Source organism: Danio rerio, chromosome 8 (assembly GCF_052040795.2).
Source record: "Danio rerio strain M-AB ecotype USA chromosome 8, GRCz13ab, whole genome shotgun sequence".
NCBI lineage: Eukaryota > Metazoa > Chordata > Actinopteri > Cypriniformes > Danionidae > Danio > Danio rerio.
Window position 1 is genome coordinate 7966878 of NC_141028.1, and position 27444 is coordinate 7994321.

The following is a 27444-nucleotide window of genomic DNA, read 5'->3' on the forward strand; positions in this document are numbered from 1 at the left end:
CGTTGCTCATTCATTTTTGGTGGGTGCTCCTAAATTTTTTCTGGTGCTCCTAAATATTTGAAGTTGGGAGCACCGGTGCTACCAAGTAAAAAAGTTCATTTCGAGCCCTGTCTGTGCTGGACAATAGACCAGCTTTGATCTGATCTATTGAACCGTCTATTTAAGTTCCTCAAAATAGCATCATGGCACATTTGCTATTTACAAGGTGGACTTTGTAAGTAGAAAAACTGAATGCTTCACTAGAGAGAAAACAGTTAAACAGCATCTACAGTGTGAAAATTGAGAGATGAGTCTCCTCATTGTTTACTTTCGCTTTCAATCTCGTGGATAGGGAAACGTGTTGTACACACAGACATCCATTAGCCTATACATAATTAATTTTGTTTGTTAAGCGCAAAGATTTGTTTCAAAACAACTTGTAAATTCAGTTCAAATTACCAGCAAACTAATAAATGAAAAATAATAACGAAGTGTGGTCAAAAAACCAAAATACACATGCTGTGCCTCATATGGTCTAAAACCTGACAGGTGGGCAAATCTAAGCTTGCTTTTAATAAAACAAATATAAATATGCGTATTATAAATAATACATGAGTATAATAACATTATACAAAAGCAAAATGTGATGAATAAACTGAAAAAGCCCTCAACTCCCCACCCCCGAGATGAAGAAGGCATGAAAGTATGGTTTTTATATTTATGTAGGCTAGAAAATAAAAATTTTTGTAATATTTTAATCCATTGATTTTTTTTCATATGTAAAGATATTTGCGTATTGCTGTATATCCTGTCTGTATTACACAGCAAAATATGGGGACCCAAAACAACTCTATGGGTGTTAATTTCAACACTTTGAAAGTGTCTCATGGGGTCCACTCAAAACAGAGTTAAATCAACACTTTCAAAAGGGTTGGCACATTGACACCGAAGTAAGGGTTAATTTTAACTCTCGGCAGAGTTAAAAAATGTAACTATTTAACACCGCCTGGTGTAAAATATATTTATTTTATTCAACTCTCTTGAGTGTAAATATGGTAAAAAGGTCAAATAGACTGTAAATTACAAAAGTAAAAATTGTTTATTTGAAAATATTCACCACTTCAACAATTCATTCAGTTTTTAAAATGCAACAATGTCAAATATGCTTTAAATGTTTTATTAGTACAGACAGTATCAACAAAATATGTATGACCAGTGCTCAAAAAGGCTGTTTCAGTCCTTTGGTCCAAACTTGATGTTTCATCAAGCAATTTGAAAGTTCAATATAGCGTCACTCATAGTTTTCTTCTGAACGCATAGTTTTCTTCTGAAATTACATTTTAAACAACTTGGCGTGCAAATCTTTCACTTCTGGTGTTTCCTTGGTCCTCCATATCAAACACAGCAGTTTAAATGAAGGTATAAATGCTGTAAACTTGTGTGAAAACAAACTGGAGCTAGGAAATCTCATCAAGCATGTCCTGTAAAGATGTGCTTCCCAGCCACAGGATGACCTTTTCATCCATGACGATGTAGTAGCTGCTGATCGCTCGTCTGGTGGTTCCTGATGCACGGATATACTGTAGGGTGATGCTCATCTAAGAACTCTTCAAGACTCCAGCATGACTAAGAAAAATGTTTGAAAACAAATTGCAATCAAATTATATGACATATTTAAAAGAACATTTAAAGTAAATAAAACATTCAAGAAATCTAAACTCACCTTTTGAAAATCTTTATGATGATCCACAACTTGACTCTCCCAGCTGGTTGAGGTGACAGGATATGGAAAAGTAGAAAAAACACATATATCACTGTTGGATCTCCAAAAACAAATAGGTTTACCACTATGACTAGAACTGGAAAAACAGGCAGCTGTCTGTCCAGAATCCTGAATTTAAAACAACACTTGGAGCAAAATTTAGAGGAGCTTAAAATCTTTTATATCATTTAGTGATGCTGACTTCCCCAAAATATTGGCCACAGTGTAAAAAATATCCATAAACTTACAGTTTTCTGTAAGCGTGTGCGTGCGTGTGTATGTGTGTGTGTGTGCGTGCATGTTTCTTTACCAGATTCAACTTGTTAGGCCCTTTCAGGTCCAGTATTGACGCCACCTTTACTGGAGTCTAGCAGATGTTTCAGGTCCAAATATAATCTAAAATATTAGGATAAGCAGAAGAGGAAAAGTGCAAAGCAAAGAGCAAAACATTATTTAAGTAACAGTTCACCCACAATACAAAACTTATCACCTTCATGTCATTTGTTATTCTCTAATGCTCTAATACCCTCTCAGCTTGTGAAACAAATACAGAACTTTATCAAACATACCTTCATTATTATCACCACATATGACCAAGAAGGTGTGCTTGGTCATTTCACCAATTCTGGAAATACACCATCCATCTCTAATCAGCCACCGTCACAGGGTCTTGTGTTATTGTATAGAGAACTGTGGCTGTTAAAAAACAACAAAAATTAGTATCTAACACATATGCATAACCTTCAGATAAAAAGGAGAAATGAACATCACAAAGTATGCCTCACACTTTTTCAGATATCTTTTGATTCAGATGTTGATTATTGATAATAAATCTACAAATCAAACCTGTATCATCATTAGTCTGCTCAAATATGAATCAGTTGATTAATTTTACAGACAGGTGGCTGTTTACAACGCACTAAATTGTCTTTAATAAAACGGAAATGTTGTGTACAGTGCATGCTAAGTTTAGCCTATAGTTTTAAGCACAATATCATGTGGGAGAAAAAGCTTGACTAAGATGTTCCTGACTACAGAAATAGCCTAACTTACTAACGTCAGACATCCCGAGTTGGGAAAAGTCATTTTCGGGGGATACAGAGTTGATTTGCGGGAGGTAGCGGGAGAGGTGAGTACCTGAAGAGCAATGGGATGAGTTGCGCGCGACGTACTTGAAGAGCGGTGGGGGTGACTTGCGCGCGACGTACCTGAAGAGCTGGGAGGGATGCGGTGGAGAGGGGTGTGCAAAGTGTTTAATGACCAGGTGGGAGACGCGCGATTTCCGGGAGATTATCATTCATTTGCGGGCATCTACTTGGGCATCTGGGAGTCTCTGTGCATTTGCGGGATAACGTTAACGTTAGTCCCGCAACTTCCGGGAGACTTCTGTAACGTTAAATGTCTGAGAAAGTGCAAACGCGGTCATTTAAAGACATTAATGTTAACATTCCGACTTTAATGGTTGTCAACACTTAATATAATTCAAGCGTACGTTATCACGCGAGTCTATGGACTAACGGTAACGTTATATGGACAGCCACGAATGAACCAGTTTAAAAGGGACGCGGTGTTTAAAATAACCAAATTAACATACACTAATAACAAACAATCATATGTTTTAGTCAGGAAGCCTTTTACAAGTAAGCATATGTTCATCTACTCACCAGATATGTTTTAGGAACTCTCCAGAGCTCATGGAAACCGTCCTATGTTGCCGTTAGCATCCGGGCAGAGTTAGGCTAAACTGCTCCGGGGATTCCCTCGCTAGTTTGCTTCGAATTAAAGAAGTGTCGATTTTATTTTACAGATGGGTAACAACGCACAAAATGGCATTAAGCGTGACAGAAATGTGTTGAACATGTAAATTTGATGTTTTTATGCACTATGTATGCGTGAGCATATATAAAAACATTCTTGAAAAGAAGTGAATAGTAATGCAGTTAAGCTAGATACACAAACAACCATGAATGAACCGCAGAAGTTTAAAATTGTCACTCCATTCTAAAGTTATTAACTTAACAATATGTTTACAACTGTATTTCCTTAAAGAAAGTCAGTAAAATACCAACATTTAGGTAGTTTGACTCACCCGTTGCTGTTCTAAACCTCAGATGGAAAATGGCGTCTGGAAAATTCTTCAGTGACTGCTGGGGCTGCATGAATTCCCGGATGTTGGAAATAACACCACCAAGTGTTGAAAAGATAACTCCTTGATTTCGCACTGAATAAAATCAATTCTAACTCTTATTATATTAATTTTATCAAAATCTAACTCTTTAACGTCAACACTTTACTCTGAAATGCTTCAACACCGAGAATTTAACTCTGATGAATTTGCTGTGTAAGCAGTGTGTAAGTGAGGTGCACAAATAACGTGCTCTGTGCTGGACAATAGACCAGCTTTGATCTGATCTATTGAAACGTCTTTTTAAGTTCCTCAAAATATTAGCCTCAGCATGCCTCCTTTTTTAGACCAGAACGCCTATGGGCACACATATGGGCACAAATGCATTTGCTATTTTAACTGCGTGGCACAAAACGTCAAAACGACTCTTGCCCCTAGCTGAAACTAGCAAACAACAATTGCGTCTTGCCTTGCGTCGCATTGCGCCGGGTGTATGGTAGGGTCCTGATTCTGTTAACCTCTTTAGCTGTAATATTTACAATGTTATCATGACGTGCGATGTAAAGGCCTTTGAACTCAGGACAGCCATTCATTACGTGTGCTGTTGATTCCTCCGTTCTGTCCCTGTGCAGAAACACATACACACACATACACACACACACACACACACACACACACACACACACACAGTATGTCCACAGTATGTCTGATAATATTTTTTCTTGTGGAGAAAGTCTTATTTGTTTTATTTCAACTAGAATAAAAGCAGTTTTTTATTTTGCAAAGCCATTTTGAGGTCAAAATTATTAGCCCCTTTAAGCTATTTCCGATAGTCTACAGAACAAACCATCGTTATACAATAACTTGTGTAATTACCCTAACCTGCCTATTTAACCTAGTTAACTTACTTAGGCCTTTAAATGTCATTTAAGCTGTATAGAAGTGTCTTGAAAAATATCTAGTAAAATAACATTTACTATCATCATGGCAAAGATAAAGTAAATCAGTTATTAGAAATGAGTTATTAAAGCTGTTATGTTTAGAAATGTGTTGAAAAAAAAAATCTGTCCATTAAACAGAAATTAGGGGAAAAATAATAAGGGGGGCTAATAATTCTAGCTCCAACTATATATATATATATATATATATATATATATATATATATATATATATATATATATATATATATATATATATATATATATATATATATATATATATATATATAGTTAGAGTGATAGTTTGGACTACAGTATCATAGCATATCATGGTCTAATACTTGTGATAGATGAGTGCCTCACTGCCAATGACTACCAAACTATTCTAGAGGACCATGTGCACTCAATGGTTCAAACATTGCATCCTGAATTCAGTGCTGTGCGTCGGGATGATAACGTACTAATGCACAAAGCAAGACTGGTGATAGAATGGTTTGATAAACATGAAAATTAAGTTGAAAATCTCCCATGGCCTGCACAATCACCAGAACTAAATATTATTGAGTCACTTTGGATTATTTTGGAGGAGCGAGTCGGGAAACGTTTTCCTCCACCAGCATCAAGTAGTGACCCGGCCACTATTCTGCAAAAATTCTCTCAAAATCCCTTTGGCCACTGGGCAGGATTTGTATCTGACAATCTTAAGACAAATCGATGCGGTATTGGCCACAAAATGAGGTTCTACACCATACTAATGAATTATTGTCGTTTAAAACAAGTTTCATCGTCCATCCCCTGTACTTGTTTATATGAAAAACAATACTGAAGTCAGTTATTTTCCTTTGAAAAAGTATGTGTCAAAATACCTGTCTTTGTTTTGTTCTCTATAACCCACCCACTGCTCCTTTTAATATGGAAAGTATTCCTTTTATTGCATCGTCACTTGCAGATAAGACACGGTTAATGCTCAATAGTTAGGTACGTTTACTCCTGTTGGTGTCTTCAATTTGGCAATCTGTGTTTGTTACAATCATCAGAGGAAAGGCCAGCTGAAAAAGTGTTTTAATTTTGGAGTGCAATACCTAGCTCAACCACTGGGTGTCAATCTGGCACTCTGCACCTTTAATTGTGATCATATTGTCAAACTGCAAAAAAAAAAAAAAGAAAAAAAAGAAGAAAAGGGAACTTTAATCACGTAAATAAAATAAACTCACAAATGTGTAAAAAAAAAAAGAAAACAAAATGTACACATTTATAATATCTATAAAAAAGCACAATATTGTTATACTGTCATATACAGCTACAGCATATACTCCAATTCCAACACTTCTGTTCTTTCAGAGTTCTAATTTAAAAAAAATAAAACCTTTTCTATTATATTAAAAAATATAACCTTTTCTAGACGCTGACACGTCTGCTTTGAAAATGAAGCGGTTCTCTAAATAATAAGCCGGCAGATGAGTGTGTGTCTGAGCCCAGAGAACTGTGAGTCAGACGCGGATCAAGCAGGAGCCTCCGTCTGTATTATACAAATCACATCACCAGCGTTTTGACACACTCTTTATTGCCAATATAAGCTTTGAAACAAACCTGAAGTTCAGAACAAAGCATCTTGATTGAACAAGTCATAAATCGCAAAGTTTTCTGGAGTTTTTTTCTTTGTCTCAGACTCAGACGAAGCGCCCACAGACGCCCACTGTCTGTTTGCTGACCGGCTGATGTAGATTTAACACAATACTGGAAAATTTTCAGGCAGGAAAGTTGAGGTCTGATCTGCTGATTTGGGGCAAATTTTAGATTAAGTGTCCATGTATTTGTTTCCTCTATTTTCTATGCAAAGTTCTGGGAAGATGTAACTTTAAGATGACTGCCAAACTGAATTGATAAATTAAAACAGAAATTATTTAATACATGCATTTGTGGATACTTTTTTAATTATTTATTTATTATTATTGTTATTTTATTTTATTTAATTTAAAATATATTTATTTGTTTATTTTTAAACAAATTACAAATACAAAACATTTTAATAATAAAATTAAATGAAATTACAATTTAAATTTATTAAAATTGAAATCTAAAATTAAATTATGTGATTTGGATATTTAAATGAGTTTGCAATGATTACAAATAAAATAAAATAAAATTTTAAATCAAATAAAACTCAAATAAAATTAAATTTAATTCAATTAAAAATAAAAATGTTATTAAAATTAATAGCGTGATTTGGGGGTTTAGAGAAGTTTGCAATTATTAAAAATAAAATTTAATTAAAATAAATTAAATCAAATACAAAATTAAATTAAATTAAATTAAATTAAATTAAATTAAATTAAATTAAATTAAATTAAATTAAATTAAATTAAATTAAATTAAATTAAATTAAATGTGATTTAATTTGATGTGATTAGGGGATTATTAAATTGAATAAAGTGATTTGGGGATAAAATAAAATAATATATTAAATAAAATTTAATTACAATAAAATTAAATTGAATTAAAATTAAATAAAAAAAAGAAATATGTGAAATAAATGAAGAAAAAAAAATGATTTGGGGATTAATAGGAGTTCGCAATGATAAACAAATGAATAGATAAATAAAATAAAAATAAATTAATGAATTAAAATTAAATTAAAATACAATAAAAGATTGAAATATAAAATTAAATTAAATTAAATTAAATTAACAACTGTGTTTTGGGGATTAATAGGAGTTTGCAATGATAAAAAATAGATAAATAAAATAAAAATAAATTAAATTAAAATACAATTATAAATTAAAATAGATAAAAAAATTAATTTAATTTAATTTAACTAAATTACATTAAATTTATGTGATTTTGGAATGATTACAAATAAAATAAAATAAAATAAAATAATGCCATTTATGGATTGAGATAATTTTGCAATAGCCACATGGAAAATATATATTCTATATTTAATTTAACTAATGACCACATAAAAACAATATATTAATGAAAAGAAAAGAAAAGAAAGAAAGAAAGAAAGAAAGAAAGAAAGAAAGAAAGAAAGAAAGAAAAAAAGAAAGAAAGAAAGAAAGAAAGAAAAAGAAAGAAAGAAAGAAAGAAAGAAAGAAAAAGAAAGAAAGAAAGAAAGAAATAAAAAGAAAGAAAGAAAGAAAGAAAGAAAGAAAGAAAGAAAGAAAGAAAGAAAGAAAGAAAGAAAGAAAGAAAGAAATGCCTTTAAATTTCCACAAGAAAAGGAAAGGAAAATGTACATGTACTAATGCAATTCCTGCTTTACAACCCGAGTCAGACTGCATTCTGTCTACTGCAACAATAACAGTTTCCCAAAATAATAATAATAATCTTATTTTTTCCCGCAGAGACACTGAGCTATAACAGCAGGCAACAGTAATGACATCCTTTGTACCATTCAGTAGGCTGCATATTTCATTTCTCTATAAAAATATCAAGTAATCAGTCTTAAACTTTTGTGAGTTTGATTTAAATCAATGCTGGAATTTAATTCACACAGACTCAATACTCAGAACTCGTTATTAAAGAGCAGCTCCAAATGCCTGTAGAGAAACTGAATAAGGAAAAAGCTGAAAAAGAAACACCTACACATCAGACACACACAGACACAACTCACCGCTCCAAAACCACAATGAGTCAGACTTTACAGCTCACCTAAAAACAGCATTAAATGTTGGACTTGAGATTTGGAAATGCTCGAGCCGCAGGTGTATAATGCAATGCCAGCGATTCGCTTTTAAGCTCGTAAAATGCATCAATGAGTCATTAAATCACAATAAAAACCTGTTCTGCAAGCGTCTGATAATCACACACATCCAGAACTCATGCCAGCAGTGCTATTTTATTTACTAATACGACGTTTTCCAGTCATCAGACAGTCGAGAGCTGCATGGTCCAATTTCTGAGATGTCAAATAGAGAAGAGCCGCGTCCAAATGTGGAAAAGAACAACATCCAGATCCACATTAGACTGGCAAAAAACACTCACAGATGAGCTCCAGCTGCACTCAACACTCACTTTCAACCTTAGAGAGATTTACGATTGGGTTTTTAAAAAGCTTATTTACTTTATATTACATGTATTAATATGCCTTATAACATACATATTAAATATAGTAAAGTTTTCCACATTTTCCCAGCTGGATATTCATTCATTCATTTATTCATTCTGTCATACATTCACTCACAGTTGCTTACTGGGTTGCTTGCTCACTCGCTCGTTTGTTTGTTCACTTGTACCTTCGTTCATTCATTCATTCATTCATTCATTCATTCATTCATTCATTCATTCATTCATTCATTCATTCATTTATTCATTCATTCATTCATTCATTCATTCACTCATTCATTCATTCATTCTTTCATTCATTCATTCACTTCAGTTACTAATTAATTCTGTCATTTATTATTTCATCCACTCACTTATTAATAAATGCATTCACTTATTCATTCATTCACTCACTCACTCATTTATTTATTCATTCACAAACACACAAACTACCTCATTTATTGACTCACTCACTTGCTTACTCATTTATTCATTCAGCCATTGGTTTGTTCATTCGTTCATTCATTTATTCGCTCACTGATTCATTTAATCACTCATTCATTCACTCACTTATTTAATTATTTATTCAATCATTTATTAATTTATCCACTCACTCACTCACTTACTCACTCACTCACTCAATGAATTTATTCATTTGCAAACACACTAACTCACTCATTTAATAATTTAGCCAATCAGTCACTTACTTATTCATTTAGTCAATCACTAATTCCCTAAATCACTCTTTTATTCACTCACTCACTTGCTTATTTATGCGTTCAGCCATTCATTCACTCACTCACTAATTCATTAATTTATTCATTCAGTCATTCACTGATTCATTCAATAATTCATCCATTCACTCACTCATTTATTAATTCAGTCATTTATTTACTCGCTCATTCGTTTACTTAATAATTTACTTAGTCACTCGCTTGCTCACTCAGCTGTTCATTAAAATCGTTCACTCACTCATTTAGTCATTTACTCATTCATTCATTAATGCATTCACTCACTCATTTATTCATTCACAAACACACAAACTCACTCATTTAGTCACTCACTCACTCCCTCAGTCACTTATTCACATATCCATTCATTCATTAATTTGTTCGTTCATTCATTCATTCATTAATTAATTCATTCATTTACTGATCCATTCAATCACTATTTTTTATTCAATCCTTTATTCATTCAGTCATTCATTTGTTCACTCACTAATTTAGTCATTCATTCATTGACACACTTATTTATTCATTCAGCCATTTTTTATTCACTCACACACTGACTCATTTATTCATTCAGTCATTTATTCAGTCATTCACTAAATCACTCGTGTATTCATTCATTCATTCATTCACCCACAATTTTAGCCTTCATTAATTCGTCACTTATGAAGGGTTTATAAAACATAAATAGTCCTCACTTAAGATTAGGTCACACAACTGGATGAAGTTGAGTAAATAAATAATTTATTAACATACATAGTAAGCATTACTATATGCCTGAATAATAAGATATATAAACCTTTATTTCAATGAGTTGAATAATCTTAAAAACCTTCAACTACTCTTAAATGCAAATGGTTTGTAAATTATGTAACACTTAATTTAGTAATAAAAAATAAATGTTTTACAAGATATGAAAGCACAATTATAAAGCACATTATAAATGTGGTCATAAGTCAAGAAAACAGCATTTGTAGCTGTATTTATAAACTGCTTACTAACATTTATTAATGTAGAGTTAATGCTTAACAAATAATGAATTCACTAGATGCTAATGCTTAATAAATTATTCATAGAGTGAGGTTATTATAAAGTGTTGCCAATTCTTTTTTTTTCGTTTTTTATTTATGTCATCTCCACAGTCCTTCCAAAATTTTTAGCGATCTATGAAATTCTAGTAGTGCATTCATTCAACCATGGTAAACGCACAGAGAATAAAGGCTCTTGCTTTTGCACTCCTTTATGTCAGACTCTCCCATGGTGCACAACAAAACTGAAATGTCGTATGCAGTGGAAAGGCATCTTAAATGATACCAATAAGCTTCTGTGTTCCAAAACAGTGACACGTTTTGCATTTAGAAGATATAAACATCTGAATCTGGCAGCTTGTTTTTGACATTACCTCAATTTCTCTTCAAATCTTTTGACCAATCAAACGCTCTCTAGTATTTCACATGTCCCGCCCCTTTAATATGTTTTCATGTAATGTGCTTGAGCTTACCACTTTCGCTGGCAGAGCTAGTAGAGGAGCTACTATACATCCTATTCTTTACAATCCCATCCTAATCTTTACATGAAATACATGTAATTAAAATAAATTTAACAACATCCTCTGAAATATAAAATAATCAAATTGATCCAGATCCTAAAATTTGGATATTAGGTGATATCAGTTTACTTCAGTTGACCTACCACAGCAGCTATTTAGTTTTGCTTGCAAGCACTGCAGTTAAAAAATGTATACTTCAAAAATGGAAATCTGAGAACACCCCTGAGAAAAAACACTGGATCAATGAGCTTGTATCTTACACAACCCAAGCTCATTCTGGAAACGTAGCCCCACGGACATTTCTGGAGACCGCGATTTAAGTGGGCGGAGGCACGTACGTACATGTTTAGTTTTTTTCGAGCGAACGCTGCGGGGCGGTGTGGTGTCGCTCCTCCTCTTCGCACTCGCCGGCCGACGGCTCACCTGCGAGTGGAGGGCTTTCCCGATGCAACCAGTTTGTCCGCTTAGCTCACAGCGTTGCGTCGGCGGAGGCCCCGGAGGAGGAGGAGGAGCCGGCCGTGGGGACGACGACCGGGATCGAGTCCGGGGAACAGCGGTTCCAGAAATCAGGTAAGACGAAAAACAGAATCCGAAAAATAAGGGCGAGAACGCGGCAGGATCCGAAAATGCGGTCGAAATCGAAGACGAGGGCTTTTGCTTTTTTTTTTTTTTCGGACGGCTTTTTCAAACCGTCGCTTGGATTTAGGGAAGGAGGAGGAGGAGGAGGAGGGCGGCCGGGTTGGCCGGGTTGGCCGGGTCGGCCAATCCGGTGGCTTTTCGCGCGAGAACAGCGCATGCACAGCGGCCTCTCGCAGATCCGCGAAAACAAAAAACGCTCAAATACGTACCTTCCGGGACATATCTCGCGGTCCGCAGAAACGTCTGCAGGGCTACGTTTCCACAATGAGCCCGGGTTGATCTTACAGTACTTCTGAGAAAATATTGTATTCTTTCAGAAAAAAGCCAACCAACTTTAATTATATTTAGGGACCTTTTCTGGACCCATTACTATTAGACATTATTAGAAGACATAGGATCAGCTTTCACAGCTATGCAGATGATACTCAATTGTATATTTCAACTAAACCTGATTAGACGTCTGAACTGTCTAAGCAAACTGAATGTATTAAAGATGTTAAAGCCTGAATGACCAACAATTTACTTCTCTTAAACTCAGACAAAACAGAATGATTACTTATTGGGCCTAAATCCTGTGCACAGAAGATCTCACAACTCGACCTACAATTAGAGGGATACAAAGTAAGCATTAGCAAAAAGATCTGGGTGTCATATTAGACAGCAATTTAACTTTTGAAAATCATATATCCCATGTCACAAAAACTGCCTTCTTTTATCTGAGAAATACCGCTAAGTTACGAAGTATGCTATCCATCTCAGATGCAGAAAAGCTAGTCCATGTTTTTATGACTTCTATGCTGGATTACTGTATTGCTCTATTTAAACTTCAGTTAGTACAAAATGCAGCTGCCAGAGTTCTTACCAGGTCTAGAAAATATGATCATATCACCCCAATTTTATCCTCCTTACACTGGCTGCCTGTTAAGTTTCATATTGAATTTAAAATATTGCCTCTTACCTATAAAACTTTAAATAATCTAACTCCTGTTTCTCTAACTTATCTAATGTGCTCTACAAAGGTTTCTTCATCTTGTTTATATACACTATGAACAGCAGCTAATTATTGCTAAATATGCAAATTGTTCTCTTTATTCTCTATTTTCACCTGGGGATACTCATCTAGAGACCCTCAGACCACAAAGTGCCACTAATTTGATCCAAGACCAGTGACGAGATGATCCCAAGGTCTCCATATCCTGGACTAGGCTGCATCCTGAGCAATTACTGTGGTGATCATGGAGGAGTGGAGAGCACGAGACTGATTCATGTGACGCTCCAGGGACTGATGAGTCTTCGGTGAGGTCTAGCTTCCTGCCTCCGGAGTCTAGACTGCAGCTCTACGTAGACTGAACTACACTGTTTCAATTTACTATGATCTTTTATGTGAAGCTGCTTTGACACAACCTACATCAGGGCTGTCCAAACTCAGTCCTGGAGGGACTCGGTCCTGCTGAGTTTAGCTTCAACACACCTGCCCGGAAGTTTCTAGTATATCTAGTAAGAGCTTGATTAGCTAGTTCAGGTATGTTTTATTAGGGTTGGAGCTAAACTCTCTCGGACACTGGCCCTCCAGGAAGTGTGGAAACCCTGATCAACATTGTAAAAGCGCTATACAAATTGAAATGAGTTGAATAACCTCTGTTAGACTTTAATAATTGATTATTTCGTATAATTATTGTTAGTTTTGCTAGTGTTTTTGTTGTTGTTGTTTTTACTTTCTCTTATTGTATGTTATTATTTTAATTGAATATTTTATCATATATGTAAATTTAATTTATTTGTGCATCATTCAGGACATTATAGTGTTATCTATATTACCATCAACCATTTCAACTATATTAACATAACATCAAAATGAGAAATGATCTGACAAAATTCGTGACAGTTATGTATGGATGAAGGGGGGGGGGATGGGTTGTATTTGTATTTTTTTATTTTTTATTGTTATTATTAATTGTTTTTGCTAATTGTAAAAAAAAAAGTCCTGATATTTGTATTCTCACATTCTACATAATGTTATGTACTGTCAATAAACATACTTCAAAAAAATAATAATAATAAAAAAGAAATAAAATAAATAAATTTGACAGAGCACAAGTGAAACACACATGAAACATGGTTTTGGAATATGTTCATAAAGGAAAAAAAAGGTCACTTACACAACCACACGTTTCCTGTGTATAAGACCTGTGTTTCACGTGTAATTTTAACATGAAAAGCTCACATGTGTGTTTTCCTGTAAAGGACTTACTTGAAGTAATATCTTCAAGCGATCATTCATTTTGTATTGAAAGTCTCATGTTCTTTCTGACCCAGATTCCAGCTGCCAATTGTTGGTTGGTGAAAAATGGCTTGTTATTTTGGCAGACACATTTAGCTATTAATACCACACAAAAGAAACTGTATGTCTTGATTAAGATTACCATCAAATTTCACCCTTTTATTTAAAACCATGAAAAATGCAACCTGGAATCCAGACTGTGCCGAATACTGCTGGTCTGCACATTGTGCGAGAAAACAAATACTTGTTCCTCATTGTCCTCATGGAGCCTCTGGAGAAAGCTGCGTTAATGAGTACAAATCCATTTTGTATTTTAATTTTGGGAGCAAATTCGATGACCAGAGTTGCAAAAGTAAACAGAGCAACCAGAAAATAAGCATTCATCTTTTTAGTTTTTAAATACAGAACTCTTTACAAAGGGCGGCACGGTGGCTCAGTGGTTAGCAATGTCGCCTCACAGCAAGAAGGTTGCTGGTTCTAGCCCCAGCTGCACCAGTTTGCATTTCTGTGTAGAGTTTGCATGTTCTCCCTGTTCTCCCTGTCTCCCTCCCTGCACTATAGGTGAACTGAAAAAAACGAAATTGTCCGTAGCGTAAGAGTGTGAAGAAGTGTGTATGGATGTTTCCAAAAACTGGGTTGCAGCTGGAGGGGCATCCACTGCGTAAAACATATGCTTCAAGATGAAGATATTGAGATAAGAAAATTCTGGTTATTTATAGTGAGTTATGAATAATCTGATTGGATAATCGATCTTGAGCTGATGCGGGAACAGCAGAGAATATTCATAAGCACATGATCCTCTAAAAATTAGTTCTTAAATAAACTTCACTTATCGAGATCATGATTTTTGTAGCCAAAAGTATGTATGGCAGCATTTTGTTTTGTAAACGAACGCTATGGGGCAGTATGACGCCATTCCTTTTCGTGCTTACCAGCTGACCGTTTACCACCGTATGGACGACTGTTACCAGTTTGTCCAGTAGTTCCCATGTATGTCAGTGGACTTCAGACGCAGAGAGGAGTTGACCACAACAACGGGGTTCGTGTCCTTTGAAGAATGGTTCCAGAAAGCAGGTAAGACAAACACAAAAGTAAAAGACTAAAATAAACAAGTAAATAACAGGGAGAGATGTGGTAAAATCTGAAAATGTGGTAAAAATTAGGCAAGGGATTATCTTATTCTGGATTGCTTTTCAAAACACTGTCAGTTGGGTTTAGGGAAGTGATAGGATGGTCAATCTTTGCTTTTAAAACACTATTGGTTGGATTTAGGGAATGAGGAGGGAGGATCAGTCAGTCAGTTGACAGCGACCTCTGGTGAATTTATGTGAGAACAGCAGGCGCAAATGGCCCTTGTGAGAGATTTTTTAGATCTCAAAAAGCACACATAGCAGCCTCTGGTGGATTCGCGAAAACAAAAACTGCAAAAAAAAAAACAAAAAAAAAACATACCTCCTGGGACATATTTGGCACTCTCCAGAAGTACATATAGTGGTACAATTTCAGAATAAGCTTGGGTAATATTAATGCAAAATTTGTTGCCAGGTGAAAATAAAATCAGCAATTCCTAACCCTTATGGAAGTTTAAGCAGCATGACTTATTTAATATTTGTGAAAACCATGTGCTAATGAATCATTCACCACAAAACCAGGACATTCAGAAAGTCTATCAAAGTAAATCAGGCCAACTTTTAGTTCATGTTGATTTTAAGGACTAAAAGTTACAGTGAGAGACTAATTATATAAATGCATACCTACTTTTAAATTCCTGCCAGATTTCTAAAGCATCAAGGACACTGTCGAGATATTCATGTACGGTTTTCTAACGCACAACATCTAAAGAGCTCCCCCGCTTTTCTGTTATTCATCAGACTCTAATTTGTTTTTCATTCTATATGATGCATAATGTTAAGATTATGGGCCGCATAATTCCAAATGAGCATTCTCTGTAGACTAGAAAGCATGACTGGGTGGATATATATGACCATAATATACTGTGATCTCGAGCACACTTGAACAATACGAAATGCTACATCAGCAGTTTTGAAAGCCAGAAGACGAGTCCTTAAATTTAACTTGTGCGAGTCAAAGGGAGTGTATACATTTATGGCATCTTAACTCTTAATTAAGTAATTGTACTCTTTGCTTAAGTAAATCAATTTAACCATTGGCTTAAGCCGTGCTGTGATTTAGGTTGACCCATAAAAACTGCAAAAGCTTTCATTCAATAAAACTTTTATTCATACCAAGGGGCATCTTCTGGGCTTAATGAGGGCCAAATCCACCCCCAACCTTACAAAGTCATTTAGGACCCGGATGAATCCACGAGGCCTGAAATGTTTTTTTTATGTACTTAATAAGTGAAGTAGGACACCAGAGGAACTTTTTGGGACTTTACATGTGAAGTCAGTGTAACAGTCACAGTCCAAAACACTCCACTTTTCCCACACAAGTCACCCTTGAGTTAAACAGTTGTGTTTTACTATTTATTTAAGGTCACTGGTTTGAGTCCAAGCTGGTCTAGTTGGCATTTCTGTGTGGAGTTTGCATGTTCTCCCTGTGTTGGTGTGGGTTTCATACTCTTCTTTTATACTCTAATATACTAAGCATATTCACGTTTCTTTTTCCATCAGGCTTACATCATGATAACTAAATATAAATTACAAAAGCTTTAAAGCAAATGAACAAAAATAAATACAAAGAATTGTAACAAAGTACCATAACTTCAGAGTAATGCTGTTAAAAATATGTATAAAAGCAAGACATTCGTTGGTGCAATAGCCTAGTGGTTAAAGTCTAAACAACAAGAATTGTGAAGAATAAACTACAAATTTGTTACAACACAGTTTATACTACCAGTCAAAAGTTTGGGGTCAGTTTTTTTTTTCATGTTTTTCTTTTTCTTTCTTTTTTTTTTTTAAGAAAATTATTCTGTTCATCAAATCAGCATTTATTAAATGTAAAAAAAAAATCGTTCAATTGTTAAATATTTATTACATTTTTAAATAACTGCTTTCTTATTGTATGTTACGTAGTTTCAAATTAAATCAATTCCCTTAGTCATTATTGCTTTCAATTTTTTATGACCCCAGATAAATTAAGAGACTAAGCAAAAAAGAAAAAAAATGAACGAATGAATAATTATTTATTGGGATTTCTGAAGGATCATGTGACTCTGAAAACTGGAGTAATGAAGCTGAAAATTCAACTTTAAAATCACTAAATTAATGATTAAATTAAATTATAATCTACTTTTGAACAGTTATTTCATAGTGCAATAACTTTTTACAATTTTACAATTTGTTCTTTATTTTTGATGAAATATATGCAGCCTTGGTGAGCAGAAGAAGCTTATTTTAAAACATTTAAACATCCTACTGACCCCAAATTTTTGACCGGTAGTGTAACTCTGGAAAAAGGTTTGGATTTTATTTCTTTTGTGAAAAATGAGAAAAAGTCAAAAAGCTATTTTTTAATTGTATTTTTAATTATTATTATTATTATTATTATTATTATTATTATTATTATTATTATTATTTTATGCTATGACAAACAGGATTCTACTTTTGTATTTCACAGACTTGGAGCTATCATTGTACACTGGATTTTAGAGGAAATTACATAAACACTTCACTTATTTCAGCAAAAGGCTGTCACCTAGAGAAAAACAGTTCAGTTTTACCATTTCTTTAATCCATACAGCCAATCTTCAGGTCTGGCGTAGCATAGCATAAATTATTGTATTGGATTAGACCACTAGCATCTGACTCCAAAACTTCTTTGTTTTTATGTAACAAAAATGTAAATGATCTGTGCCATTTATACAAAAAAAAAAAAAAAAAGTGTCCTTTTGGGTCAGTCAGAATGAAGTAGCATAACAAATGTGTACATTTTATCTAGAATAAAAGTGATTTAATTGAAAGTGTTCTACTGTCAGCAGCTGCCCAATTACCACTGATCTCACAATTAAACCACAAAAGAAGTCAGAACTGTCAAAATCAGAATTGTGAGAAAGTACTTTACCTACATATATATATATATATATATATATATATATATATATATATATATATATATATATATATATATATATATATATATATATATATATATATATATATATATCACAAAAATATGACACAGAGGATGGGAACAGGGGATATGGAAAACAATCCGATGAGTGCGGGCAGCCAACTGTTCCAGCAGCCATGGAGGCGCAAGTCACAGTCCTGCCCATGCCCCTAGTGGGTGAAAGCACACAAAGGCATTTGGATGAGGGGATCGGTGGTGAATGTTTATCTGTAGATATCATTCATTCATTCATTTTATTTTCAGCTTAGTCTCTTTATTAATCAGGGGTCACTACAGCGGATTGAACCGCCAACTCATATGCATATGTTTTACGCAGTGCATGCCCTTCTTCCCGTGTTGTGTCTTGATGTGAGGCGATCATACTACCCACTGTGCCACCGTGACACCCCTATGTACATTTTATCTACAAAAAAGTGATTTATTTGTAAGGGTTCTCCTGTCAGCAGCTGCCCAATATCCACTGATGTCTTCATCAGATTGGATATGGACATCACAAATGAATCTCATTCGCACTTTGACACGAATCTAACGACATGTTGCTCTAGTGCTTCTCAACAAAAATAAAGAAATAAAGCCAACAACCACCAAAAAAGAAACGAGAAGGAGCCTCATTTGGGCCAGACACACAATGCACAATTATGTAATGCAGAAGCCATTTTCAGTCTAGGATATTTCTTCTTGGTCCTTGTCTGAACGGCAGGACAAAGGAATTAAATTTGCATTTAAATGACCTCTTTCATCCTCGTAAAGGAGCCCAAAATGACTGAGATAAACTCAAATCTCTTTTCTCAGCTGCTCCCAAAAATGATACGGCTAAATTTAATACCTTTTTCCCAAATCTACCTTTACAACCCTCGTCCCGTATCAACGCACGAGCATCGCTAAATCGTCACCTGATGCCTTTAATCTTCTCCTTCAGGTTACAGAAGCTCCTCAGAAGTCTGTGTTTATAATATGACGGCTTATTCATGGATAAATCCCCACTCGCTGCTAATCTCAGCTTGCCAAACTAGAAGAAAAAAAATAAATGTAATCACCTTATGTCGCTAACCAGATCACACTCTGAACGCGGATGATAATGAAGCGCTGTGACACAACGATACACAGTTTTTTACAATCTCGGTAGCATCATTAGAAAGGGAAACATCATTATATTCTTCAAAGACCTAATAAATGCATGGAGGATAGGATATGCTAACAGGAGCAGAGATCTTGCTGAAGATCGCGACTGTTGGTTTAATCATTATTCTTTTCTGGCTTTGAAAACTTGATTTACTGCAGCTTATACAGTAGCTAGCACTCTTTCACTAATGATGTGCACTATACAGTACATGCTGGGTGTAATATTAAATAATATATTTTAATGTAAAACACCCTAATGCTCTTCACACTTTACAAAGTGCGATCTGGTAATTCTGGAATAAATTAATCTTAAGTTGCATCAGTCACAAAATGTGTTTTTTTTTTTTTCTTATTGAGCTTATTGACTGGACTAATGTATACAAATGCAACTCAAATCAACTTAACATAAATAAATAAATAAATAAATAAATAAATAAATAAATAAATAAATAATTAATTAATTAATAAACAAACAAATACATTAAATAATTAAAATAAATAAAATTAAAATTAAAAATAATCAAATGAAATAAATGAATAAATACATTAATTATTTAATTATTCAGTGCATTAATTAATTAATTAATTAATTTTATTTTATTATTTTCATTTTATTTATTTAATTAATTAAAATGAATAAAATAAAACAAAACAAAACAAAACAAAAAATAAATAAATAAATAAATAAATAAATAAATAAATAAATAAATAAATAAATAAATAAATAAATAAATAAATAAATAAATAAATAAATAAATAAATAAAATACCACAAAATTATATTTGTATTGACTCCTGTGACTGGACTGCCAAGATTAGAAATGTTTACTTGGTATAAAAATGCTAAATTTTTTTGCTGTATTATAGCATGCAACTTTTAATTTCATTTAATTTCATTTCATTGCATTGCATTGCATGCAATTATGTTACATTAAATTAAGAATTTTTATACCAAGTAAATATTTTTTAATCTTGACAGTCCAGTCACAGGAGTGAATGAAATATCAATTAGTAATAAATTAAAACAAAATAAAATAAAACAAAATAAAGTAAAATAAATATCACTATATAATAAATTGATTACTGTGGCTGGACTGCCAAGATTAAAAATGTTTACTTGGTATAGAATGCTTAACTTAATGCAACATTATAGCATGAAATAAAATTTTTATGTAATATATATATATTGTCTGGGTTGGTGTTGTATATTACACTACAGAAACCTTGTAATACGCTGCCAGTATATGTTCTGTTATTTGACAGACTTGTTAAAATAAAATAAAATATATAAAAAAGACTCATTTAACTGGAGTGTCAAGTAAAAAAATATTAACATTAATAAAATTCAATTTAATACAATGTAGTGCAAAGCAAACAACTGAAGCAATAGATTTCTTTGACTGTGGATCTTTAACTTCGCTCATGAATTAATCAATCACTAAGCTTTCAGGTTAAGACATTTTTACTTTCCAATGCAATACAATAAAATAAAATTAAATTAAATAGATGGTACTTAGTCATTATTAAAAGCAATGCCACAGGATAATATAAAATACGATTTTACTGTAAAAAAAAGATTTTACTGGATTCGTTTTTTAATTAATTGACTAGACTGTCCAGTTATGAAATTGTAAAAAAACAAAAAAAAAAACAACAACATTCTTGTTAAGTTGATAAAGATGATGAATTTCAGTGATGAAGATTTTTGCTGAACTTTAATATAGCATATCTCATATTCCTCTAAATAATAAAGATGTTTTGAACACATTCACTTTGTTTCTCTATTCACAATGATTTAATGAGTGACATCAAAGACCATTCATTCAGATTCTGTCAGTGACATCAGTTACTAGATTCATCAAAATGTGACAGATGTTTGGAAAAGTGTTGTGACAGCAAATATCAAGTGGCAGAATGTGTTTTCACAGTGAATGCACTTTATCTTGGGTAATGTGTAAATGATCGAATATGGCATCTGTAGCTCAGTTTAACTCCTCAAGTGTTTTAACATTTTACTCTGTTTTGAAGGATTTTCAAAATTGCAATTAAATCAATAATTAAGTGCATTGGCATGAAACCTGTAAATTATGAGGAAAATAAGTTCCAAATGTCTTTATTGATTGAGATTATTAACAAATGGATAACATTGTATTCGGTTACTACAGAAATCAAGGACTCCCAATGGCAAAAGTAAAACAAAATAAAACGTAATATTAATAATAATAATAATAATAATAATAATAATAATAATAATAATAGTAATAATATTAAATAAATAAATAATAAAAAATGAAAATGTATTTTTGACTCCTTTGACTGAATTTAAAAGTAAAAAGATATTAGTTAAAAACATACATATATATATAATTTACAGAAATCAAAGACTCCGGATGGTAAATGTGTTTTAAAATAAAATAAAAATAAATAAAATAAAAATAAAATAAAATAAAATAAAATAAAATAAAATAAAATAAAATAAAATAAAATAAAATAAAATAAAATAAAATAAAATAAAATAAAATAAAATGTATAAATGTTTGACTGAACATTCAAGTCAATGTTTTTTCTTGGTATAAAATAATTACTTAGCTTTTTAAATTCATTCATTTTCTTGTCGGCTTAGTCCCTTCCGGGGTCGCCACAGCGGAATGAACCGCCAACTTATCCAGCAAGTTTTTACGCAGTGGATGCCCTTCCAGCCACAACCCATCTCTGGGAAACATCCACACACACATTCATTCACTACGGACAATTTAGCCGACCGAATTTACCTGTACCACATGTCTTTGGACTGTGGAAGTAACCGGAGAACCCGGAGGAACCCACGCGAAGGCAGGGAGAAAATGCAAACTCCACACAGAAACGCCAACTGAGCCGAGGTTTGAACCAGCAATCTTCTTGCTGTGAGGCGACAGCACTACCTACTGCGCCACTGCCTCGCCCAGCTTTTTAAATATTTTTTTTTAAATAACTTTTTTAATAAAATAAAATAAATTAAAATAAAATAAAACGTAACATAGTAATTAGCTATCATTATGTCTTATATCAAATTGTAATGTTAACATAAAATATCGTAACATAATGTAACATAGCTTAACAATAAAATCAATAAATTCTATATTTTTCACTCTGACTGTGCAATAAAATAAAGAAAAATATAATAATTATTAAAACTAAAAATGATTTAAAAAAATATATAAAATATATAAAAATAAAATAATATAAGAATGCTATATTTTAGACTCTTTTGACTGAATTTTCAAGTTAAGAAATATTAAATTTACAGGAAATCAAGAACCCCTAATGGCAGAAGTCTATAAATAAATAAACAAATAAATAAATAAAAAAATAATAAAAACTTAAATTAAATTAAATTAAATTAAATTAAAAAAATAAAATAAAATAAAATAAAATAAAATAAAATAAAATAAAATAAAATAAAATAAAATAAAATAAAATAAAATTAATCGTATCGTAATCTATTGTAACCTTGTAACGTATTGTAGAATATGGTAACAATGTATAAAGTAAGCAACAATAAATCAATGTCAAATGTTATATCAAATGTTATATTTTTGACTCCTTTGACTGGACTTTCAAGTTACTGTAAGAATTATTTTATCATCTGCTATAAAAAAAAAAAACAAAAGACATAAAAAAAATAACTGTCAGACATCTCAGGTGTTTGATAATTAATTTATTTTTCACAAAATATTAAACAACCAAGCATTTTAGAGAGTAATAAAACCTAACTCAACAGTCTATTAGTTAATTAATGAAAACTAATGAGTTAAGATCCACTGCACCTATTTTTATCCAGACTCTTTATCTGGACTGTCAACTTCACATTTTATAAAAATGCAATTTAGCACAATGCAATCCTAGACTATTGTACCGCTGTAAATTGTCCCACTTTCTCGTGCCCGTAATTTTCCAGGACGGCAATCAAAGTTGATTCTATTTAGCCAGACTCGTGCTTATTGTTTTAAACTCCAGATTTTGCCCATAATCAATAGTAATATTTGGCATGACCGGCTAATGTGAGCTGTTCTTTGGGTGTTTTGATCAGCCCTAGTCTCCTAGTGGGCTGCAGATGAATGCTGATCTGATGGTGGGCTACTCTTTGCCATAATGAGACATTGATTTTGTGCTGGACAAGAGTAAAAATCCATCCAGACTGCTAATCAGACTCTAGCTCTGAGGATTTGGGGCAAAATCAGGTGGGCAGAATAACATCTTCATGAGCAAATCAATTTACATTCCTGCCTCTGCTAAGCTTTTAATTGGACATATATGATTTAATGAGCACCACCTTCCTACTGGATTAGAATAATCATGATGCTCAGAGTAACAACTGATCTGAAAGAAAGAAAGAAAGAACTCATAAATGAATAAATGCATGAATTAATGAATTAATAAATGAAAAAATGAATGAATGAATGAATGAATGAATGAACGAACGAACGAACGAACGAACGAATGAACGGACGAACGAACGAAGGAACTAACGAACAAACGAACGAACGAATGAATTAATGAAAGAATCCACAAATGAATGAATGCACGAAAGAAATGAATTAATGAATGATTAAACAAATAATTGAAAGAATGCATGAATAAATGAACGAATCAATGAAAGCACAGATTAATGAATTGATAATATAATGAATAAATTCACAAATTAACTAATAAATGAATGCAAGAATGAATAAATGAGTGAATGGATTGATGCAAGATTAAATTAATGCACGAATGACTGAATGAATAAATACATAAAAGAGTGAATGAATAAATGAATGAATAAAATACTAAATTAATGAATGCAGAAATGAATGAATGAATGAATGAATGAATGAATGAATACATGAAAGATCGCATGAATGAATGAATGAATCCACAAATGAATGAATAAATGAACTAATGACCAATTGAATGAACAGACGAATGAATGAATAAAGAATAAATAAACAAGCAAACGAATGAATAAACAAATGAACGAACAAACTATTGCATAAATTAATTCATAAATAATTGCATGAATGAATCAATGAATGAATGAATCAATCAATCAATCGATCAATCGATCGATCGATCGATCGATCGATCGAATGAATGAATGAATGAATGAATTAAATAATTAATGCACAAAAAAGAAAATAAATGAAGAAATGAATGAATGAATGAATGAATGATTATTTTAATGAATGAATGAATGAATGAATGCAAGGATGAATGAACAAATGAATAAACGAATGCAAGTATTAATGAATGCATGAATGGGTGAACTAATGAATTAATAAATGCATGATTGAATTAATATACAAATTAAAGAATGAATGCACAGATGAATGAACAAATTAATTAATGCATGAATGAATGAAGAAATTAACAAACCAATTAATAAATAAATTATTTAAAAATCAATGAACGAATAAATGAATGCACAAATGAATGAATGAATGAATGGATGCAGAAATGAATGAATGAATGAATGAATGAACTAATTAATTAGTTAGTTAATTAATTAATTAATTAAGAACGAATGAGTGCATGAATAAATAAATGCAAAATGAATGAATGAATGAATGAATGAAGAACGAATGAAGAACGAATGAGTAAATAAACAAATAAATGAATGCACAAATGAATGAATGAATGAATGAATGAATGAATGAATGAATGAATGAATGAATGAATGAATGAATGAATGAATGAATGAATGAAGCAAATTTAACGGTGGACTTTCTCATAAGGAACAAAAATAAAGCTTTTAATGCAGTTTTTGTTTTGCAAAAATGACAATCTGTTCTAATCAATAACCTATATGTTCTGAACAAAGCCGACATTCATGAATAACAAACAATAACATCTCCATTATTACATTTTTTGCAGTTTTTTTTTACCTTCAATTGTCTAGCAACTTCAGAAAACAACGAATCGGTCCATCATTCTGCATTTAGTTTCCAATCCGAAACAGTTTCTACAAACAGCAGGTCAAATTTACAGACAAAGATTGGACTCCGCAGGTCTCAAAAACAACCTGGCTGCGTTAACACAAAAGCTTTGTGAGTTTGTTTTTTAACAGTTAGCCTGGAAATTGAACTTGACCTATAATTATTTTGGTGCCCACTTGATAGACTCTGCCAAAGCAGTTTTTTTATTAAACCGTCATTGGAAGAGAACAAAACAACGGGGAAATAAAGTCGGCATGCATCGAATCTTAAACGTGCTCAGGCAATGCATTTATTTCCTCCGAGTCTGTCAAACGGCCCACATCTTTCTTCTGTCCCAATGCTCTATTTCTGGAGACACCATCAGTCAGACCTTCAAAAGGCACAATGTGCTCGTCATCTAAACGTGAATGGAATCTGAGGCCGTGAATGGAAGAAAAATATAATTGCGGATGGTTCAATTAGGGTTCAGATATGGTGAACGGTTGTGCTTCTCTGAAACGACATGAAGAAATGAAGAAACGAGGACGTACATCATCTTCAGGCTTCAGGTCACCGAGGAAACAAGGTCTTTGCTGATCAATACACCAATAACAAGAAAGACTCTCCTATCCATCATGTCGCTTCACATACAATCTGCTAATGTTCAAGGGCTCAGGGTGAAATATTTCCTGGTGGATTTCATCTATAAAAAACTTAGGGGGAAAAGTGCACATTAAAAAAATAAATAAATAAAAAAATAAAAAAACATACAACCTTTGCTTATTATTTTACTGTAGTTGCAGACATATTTATATCAGTTCTGTGAAACGTATTTAGAATCTGTCGTAATTCTTGCAAACAAGATTGGCAACCCCAGATTAATAAATCAAACATGGGGAGTCTCTAAAACCCTTTTGTATGAGGAACTACTTTCTTCCTTGTTGGATTAAAATCATAAGCTGACAGTTAAACAGCTGAGCAAGCATCTTTTAAACTTAAGATCTATAGTGTCTGCCTGTTGCTGGCTGTATGTGGGCGGAGTAATACACAAAGGGTAAAGAGGCTGTACGGGTGCTGATATTACTTAAATATATCACGGCTATCAGCCAATCAGATTCGAGAACCAGACAGAACTGTTGAGTATGTGTATATATATATATATATATATATATATATATATATATATATATATATATATATATATAGTTGAAGTCAGAGTTAGTAGCCCTCCTTTATTTTTTTTTATTTTTTTAATATTTCCCAAATTATGTTTAACAGATAATATTTTTTCTTCTAAAGAAAGCCTAATTTGTTTGCCTGGTTAACCTAATTATCCTAGTTAAGCCTTTAAATGTCACTTGTATAAAAGTGTCCTGAAAAATATCTAGTAAAATATTTTTTTACTGTCATCATGGCAAATAAAAAAATAAATCAGTTATTACAAAAGAGTTAATAAAACTATTATGATTAGAAATGTGTTAAAAACATCTCTCCGTTAAACAGAAATTGGGGAAAAAAATAAACAGGGGGCTAATAATTCAGGGGGGCTAAAAATTCTGACTTCATATATATGTATGACTTCATAAATCCCACAGAGGCCAGTGGGAAAATTTGGCCAGGATGCCAGGTTAAACCCCTACTCTTTTTCGAAGGACATCCTGGGATTCCTTACAACCACAGAGAATCAGGACCTCGGTTTAACGTCTCATCCGAAAGACAGCACTCATTGAGTCCCCTTCACTATACTGGGGCGTTAGGACCACACAGGCCACAGGTTGAGTGCCCCTTGTTGTCCTCACTCACACAACTTCCGGTAGCAACCTAGCTTTCTCATCTGGTTTCCCATCCAGGTACTGACTGGGCGCATCCCTGCTTAGCTTCAGTGGGCCATCATGTGAGAGTTGCAGAGAGCTAGTTGCTAAAAGATAAATATACAGAGCTCAGCATAATTAAGTGTACACCCAATGTTGAAAATGAATAGTTTTATCTATTTCTTAGTGAATATAGGCAATTTATTTTAGTGCATTTAAACAAAACAGATTTATTAAACAGATATATTATTTAAAATAATATTTTAATCACCAAATATATTCAGAAATTGAAAGATAATACAATTAAATTCAAGCAAAAATTTGCAAACCTACAAAATTTCAAAAAATTATTTATTTATTTATTTTTTGCTCCTCTTTATTTATCCTCTTTTTTAAAATTTGTAATTAATATTTTTCTATAACATAAATTATAAAACAA

General features: G+C 32.7%; 1 protein-coding gene and 1 long non-coding RNA gene across 3 annotated transcripts in view; both read right to left on the bottom strand.

The window, feature by feature from the left end:
* Positions 1 to 27444, bottom strand: part of LOC147835500 (uncharacterized) — a 345699-nt gene that overhangs the window by 107131 nt on the left and 211124 nt on the right. The gene's annotated exons all lie outside the window — the stretch shown is intronic.
* On the bottom strand, positions 1062 to 6658 carry LOC147842547 (uncharacterized). The gene is made up of 6 exons (XR_015497355.1): positions 6395 to 6658; positions 3406 to 4490; positions 2311 to 2437; positions 2052 to 2137; positions 1703 to 1745; positions 1062 to 1605 (listed from the first exon to the last, which is right to left on the bottom strand). It is a non-coding gene; the product is annotated as an uncharacterized LOC147842547 (long non-coding RNA).